General features: G+C 39.1%; 1 non-coding gene across 1 annotated transcript; it reads right to left on the reverse strand.

Annotated features, from left to right (window-relative positions):
* Nucleotides 1–4131: 4131 nt before the first annotated feature.
* Nucleotides 4132–4238, reverse strand: LOC130026698 (U6 spliceosomal RNA). Its single transcript, XR_008792898.1, has one exon. It is a non-coding gene; the product is annotated as a U6 spliceosomal RNA (small nuclear RNA).
* Between the last annotated feature and the right edge of the window lie 2076 nt (nucleotides 4239–6314).

Below are 6314 nucleotides of genomic sequence, written 5' to 3' on the forward strand. Positions count from 1 at the left end.
TTTTATATTGAACATGGCCTTTTCTCATAAATTCTGCTAATGCATTTATTTTATATATTGAGATGATCATTGATTAGTCTTTCAGTCCATTAAAAATTGCATCATTTTTATCTGTGTATTTTGAATCATCCTTGCAGTCTAGGGATAAATTAGGAATAAAGCCAAGTTGACCATGGAGTATGATTTTTTTTTTGGTAGGGTGGGGTAAGACACCAAATAGTTACAGAAATCCTGAGAAAGAGCAAAGAAAATGATAAATGATATCTAACTTCCTGATTTAATTTTTTATTTTTTGCAGAGAGGTGTGGGAGTCTCACAAGCAGAGCAGTGTTAAGGAATTTGAGTGCCCCTCCGGGCAGTTCTTGGCCACTGGGCTGATGATGGTTTAATGCAAGGGTCCAAGAATGCTGTCGCACTTGTGGCCCTCTAAATGCCAAACTTGGTTTTCTGGGAACCATGTGATATCCAGGATTTTAACTGGAGTCAACCAGTTCCCAGGCATATGCCTTAACCTCTGTCTCTTCAGTCTCACATTTGATGCTTTTGCTGTGCTTTAAGTTGGGGTTTTATAATTCAGTTGATAATTTGTGTGTCTACATTCATCAAGGTTATTAGCTTTTATGTATATTCTTAAGGGCTGTTAGCTTTTGTTCAGTATCTGTATGTGGCTCTGATATCAGAATAATTGTACCATTGAATGTGCTTTGAAGTTTTTCATTATTTGTAATCTCTTAGAATTCCATAAGTATTGATGTTAATTCTTTTTTAATGTTTAGTAAAATTCACTACTGTTAGTTTCTGGTTTTGGGTTTTCCTTAACTGGGAAGTTTTGGGGTTAATGATAAAAAATTACTACTTATTATTAATCTATTCATTTTTTTCTATTTGTGACTAAATTTTGCTAGGTTCTGTGTTTATAGAAACTTTAACTTTTTTTTTACATTATTCAGTTTGTGGGCATATAGTTATAATAATCTCTACTTCTGTGATATCAGTTATCTGTCTTTTAAATTTTCTGATTTTTTTGTTTTTCCTCATTCTATGTGAGTAATAGTTTCTAGGATTTAAAAAATACATTTTTCTAAAACATAATTTGTATAACATGCACAGCTTAACATGTTTAGGGACTATGGAGATAATATAGGAGTCATCAACAGGAATGGTCCCTGAGCATAGAGCCAGGAATCAGAACTGAGAATTACTGGGTATAGTCTGAAAACCAGAAAAAATAGTTCAGTGAGTTTAAAATGGTATGAATAATACAATAATTATCTTAGCAAGGCTTGGGATTTTTTTTTGACTTCAGAAACTTTTCAACTATCCTTTAATTCCCTCTTAACTCTGTTTCCAGATAACCATGTACATGACTTATATGTCTGTGTATTAGTATAACAAGTTTCAGAACTTTATATAGCTGGAACAATAAGATATTCACTCCTTTGTGTCAGCTGCTTTTACTCAGCATGTTTAAAAATCAGTTTCATTTAGGTATGATTTAGGTACAATTTCATTTTTTTCATTTCATCATCCTGCTATTCGTCGATTGCCTCGAGCAGGCCCCAGTAACGTCTCTTTCATCCTAGCCCTGAGATTATATTCAAGGCTCTTTAGGAGAATGAGACCCATTATTGTTACTGGTATTTGGCATATTTGGTACGCCACGGGGAGTTTGCCAGACTCTGCCCTGTGGGCAGGCTACATTCAATAGCCTGCAAGTTTGTCCAAAGTAGGAATGAGACAATAAGATGTCATAAAAAAAAGTTCTGATGAGATGTCGCGCGGCCGCAAATTATTTAGTCTCTGAGTCTTGGCCGCTGATGGAATTACACAGCACCAGGGGGCCAGGTGGTGGGTGTGACCCCCGCCTATGGAATTTGGAGGATCTGGGTGGAAGATGCTCGACTCCAATCCGAGTAGGCTTGCAGGTCTTGGCCCCGGAACCCGCGTGGCTTTGTCCCTCTGCCAGTACCATCATGTGTGCGGAGAGTGGTCTCAGCATGGTGGTGGCTGGTCCTGGAGGTCTTCGGCTGCTGCAGCCCTGGTCGGGGCGGGGAGGAAAGCTCAACCCGCTCCCCTCCAAGGGGCCCCGGGAAGGAACACCCAGGCGCGGGGGCAGAAGACTACACTGTTCTCGTCCGGGATCTGGATTTTATAGTCTCTGAGTCTTGGCCGCTGATGGGATTACACCGTGCCAGGGGGCCAGGTGGTGGGTGTGACCCCCGCCTACTGGAATTTGGAGGATCTGGGTGGAAGATGCTCGACTCCAATCTGAGTAGGCTTGCTGGTCTTGGCCCCGGAACCCACGTGGCTTTGTCCCTCTGCCAGTACCTTCATGTGTGCGGAGAGTGGTCTCAGCATGGTGGTGGCTGGTCCTGGAGGTCTTCGGCTGCCGGAGCCCTGGTCGGGGCGGGGAGGAAAGCTCAACCCGCTCCCCTCCAAGGGGCCCCGGGAAGGAACACCCAGGCGCGGGGGCAGAAGACTGCACTGTTCTCGTCCGGGATCTGGATTTTATAGTCTCTGAGTCTTGGCCGCTGATGGATTACGGCCATACCACCCTGAACGCGCCCGATCTCTCTTAGGTACAATAAACACCTATTTTAGGTATAAAATTTGATGTCTTTGACAAGTGTATGTTCACTTGTATATCAGCTATACTACTAAGATACACAGCATTTTTCTTAGTTTCCTTGTCTACTATACTAGTCAATTTCTTATTTCTACCAGATTAAGCAAATACTGGTCTATCATATCCAATCATTATAGTGGGTCCCTTCTATAGTTCTGTCTAAATAGAATCATAATATATGCTCTTTTGATCTTCTTTCTTTGTTATACAATAACATTTTGGAACATTATGTGTATTTGTTCACTATTCAAAAAATTTGGTTATATAGATAGAGATATGTCACAATTTCTTAACAGATTTTTTGTTGTTTTTAGATGTTTGTGATTAGGAGTAACATATTCCATGAACTTCAGTGTACAATATTTGATAGAATTTCATTTCTGGACTATATGATAACAGTATAAGTAACTATATAAGAAACTTCCAGAATATTTTCCAAAAGGAATCACACTATTTTATATTACTACAATAAATGTATAAAAGTTTGCTTGCTCCTCATTCTTGCACTTTGAATGTCATTTTGACATTTACCTTTCAAATCTGGTTATTAAAGATCAGGTCTCATGGTTTTGGTGTTATTGACTCCATGGTTTGGATATTTAGTGCTATCATTCCTTAACAACCATGGTAAAGGTAAAGGTAAAGGCCCTCCCGTTGATCGTCGATTTGCTCGAGCGGGCCCAGTAACGTCTCCATTGGAGACTTTGTTGTTACTGTGTCTGGCATATCGAATACTCTCAGTAGCTTGCCGGGCTCTCCAAGAGGGCGGAGGAATCGAACTCGGGTCGGCCATGTTGGCCGCTTGTAAGGCGAACGCCCTACCCGCTGTGCTATCACTCCAGCCCAACAACCATGAGTGTACCTGAATTCCCTAGACTTCTTCCCCATTGGTTCTCATCTATGTCTTCCTCACTTCTCCTTCATCTATTTCTTTCCATCTCCTTCGTATACTCTGAAATCAAGGGTGGTCTAGGCAGACCCCTTTAAAACATTGCATTTCCTTACCCACTGTAGCACTGTAGCACTGTCCTCCCATTGTTCATCGATTTTCTTGAGTGGGCACCAGTAACATCTCCATTGTGAGACTTGTTGTCACTGTTTTTTGGCATATCGAATATGTTCACAGGTAGCTTGCCAGACTTTGCCATGTGGGCGAGATACTCTCAGTAGCTTGCCGGGCTCTCTAAGAGGAGTGGAGGAATCAAACCCAGGTCAACCGCATACAAAGCAAATGCCCTACCCGCTATGCCCTGGCTCTGGCCCTTCTTACCCAGTTACTCTAAATACCACATATAAGTGATAACATCCTGTGTTTGTCCTTCTTCTGGCTTACTTCCTTTAACATGATATCTTCCAGTCCCATTCATATTGCAGCAAATTGCATTAAGTCATTATTCTGTAGAGCTGTGCAGTATTCCTGAATGTGTATAAACTTTATTTGAAATGCTCTGATTTTCATAGCATTATTTTCTATTTTTCAGTGTACAGAAACATGAACTTTTTAAAAAAATATGGAATATTTCATTAATTTGCATGTCATCCTTGTACAGTAGTCATGCTAATCTTCTCTGTGTCATTCCAGTTTTACTACACGTGCTGCTGAAGTGAGTTCATAAAAAGAAAACATGGATTTTTAAGTTAAATTTATTCCTTAGAACTTTTTTTCCACAAAACTGTGATACTGTGTTTAAATGGAATTTTCCAGATGCTGTTGCTAGTCGAGATTTATGTATATTAACCTTGCATCATGCAACTGTGCTGAATTTTTTTTATTATGTCCAGTAGTTCGGGCTGGAGCGATAGCACAGCGATAGGGTGTTTGCCTTATAAGTGGCCAACATGGCCGACCTGAGTTCGATTCCTCCGCCCCTCTCAGAGAGCCCAGCAAGCTACCCAGAGTATCTCGCCCGCATGGCAGAGCCTGGCAAGCTACCTGTGATGTATTCGATATGCCAAACACAGTAACAACAAAGTCTCCAATGGAGACGTTACTGGGCCCGCTGGAGCAAATCGATGAACAAATCGATCCAGTAGTTTATTCTTAGAGATTCCTCAGTTATTTATGTGAACAATAATGTTATCTATAAACAGTGACCACTTGACAACTTTTTTTCTATACTTAATCTGTTTATTTTGTACCCTGCCCTAATAAGTTGGTTGGAACATCCAGTTTATAATATTTAATATTAATGATCAAAGTATAATTTATTATTTTGTTCTTATTTAAGAGAATAGAAATATTTCATTAAATATATTATTGTTGGTTTCTTTTTATACTTATGAAGAATTTTCCTTTATAAATAGCATTTAATTTTGCTATATTTTCATTTGAGATTACTATTTTATACTTTTTCTAATATGGTGAGAGCTGTACATAAATGTGGACCTCAGTGAGCACTGCTAGAAAGATTCCTGAGAATGCAGAGTAAGGAATCAGAGTTGAGCACAGCTAATGTGGTCCCAAATCAATTACATCTATATCTGTATATACACATATATATTGTGATGAGTTACTTTGATTTATTTTAATTTCTTAGATTTTTTTTTTCAATCTGAGATAGATCCAATTCAATCTTGATGTATAATTCTTTGGTTTTGTTTTTGCTTTCTGGGTCACATCCGGAGATGCACTGCGATTACTCCTGGCTCTGCACTCAGGAATCACTCCTGGCAGTGTTCAGCATACCATATGGGATGCTGGGAATCGAACCTGGGTCAGCCGCGTGCAAGGCAAACACTCTACCTACTGTGCTATCGCTTCAGACAGCCACTTGATATATAATTCTTTATATAAAATCTATTTGCTATTTTTTTAAATGTAGGCTGGAGCAATAGCACAGTGGGTAGGACGTTTGCCTTGCATGAAGCCAACATGGCCCCGAGTTCGATTCCTCTGCCCCCTTGGAGAGCCTGGCAAGCTACTGAGAGTACCTTGCCTGCACGGCAAAGCCTGGGAAGCTACTCGTGATGTATTCGATATGCCAAACACAGTAACAAGTCTCACAATGTTACTGGGCCCACTCAAGCAAATAGATAAACAGTGGGAGGACTATGACTGTGACCCTGATTTTTTAAATGTATGCTTTGATGCGCTCATGAAAGATTTTGATCTGTGAATCTCATTTGTTTTGTAATATCCTTTGAAAATTTTGGTATGATAAGTTTCTTTCACAAAATGAATTAGGATTCATTTCCCATCTCATTTTATTACAGGGCTTATAACAAAAAATACTTGACCATATTCCCTAGTAAATTAATCTGGATCTAACATTTATTGGAAAGAGCTCTTTGATTATAAAAAAAAAAACCAGGTAATTGGTTTTAATTTTTAAAATACAAATATTTAGATCAATATATTTTTTCTACCCAATATTTTAGCTGTGTATCATAAATAAGGATTGTTATTTCTCATTTTTCTACATTTAAGCTGTCTTTAGGGCTGGGAAGACAGCTCGGGGTCAAGGCCACAAGCCTTGCATGTGCAACAACCAGATTCAGTTTTGAAACCACATATCTTTCCAAGCAATTCCAGGTATAGGCCTTGTTGAGGCCCCTAAACATTAATACATGTTATATAAATTCTTATGTAGTCTATTGTAGAAATGTTTTATCCAATTCTCAGACATATAAACATTTTTTGATATCATAGTTCTACTTGATATTATTCTCTTTTGACTATACAGTGTTT

Source organism: Sorex fumeus, unplaced genomic scaffold (genome assembly GCF_029834395.1).
Source record: "Sorex fumeus unplaced genomic scaffold, SorFum_2.1 ptg000034l, whole genome shotgun sequence".
In the NCBI taxonomy this organism is placed as follows: Eukaryota; Metazoa; Chordata; class Mammalia; order Eulipotyphla; family Soricidae; genus Sorex; species Sorex fumeus.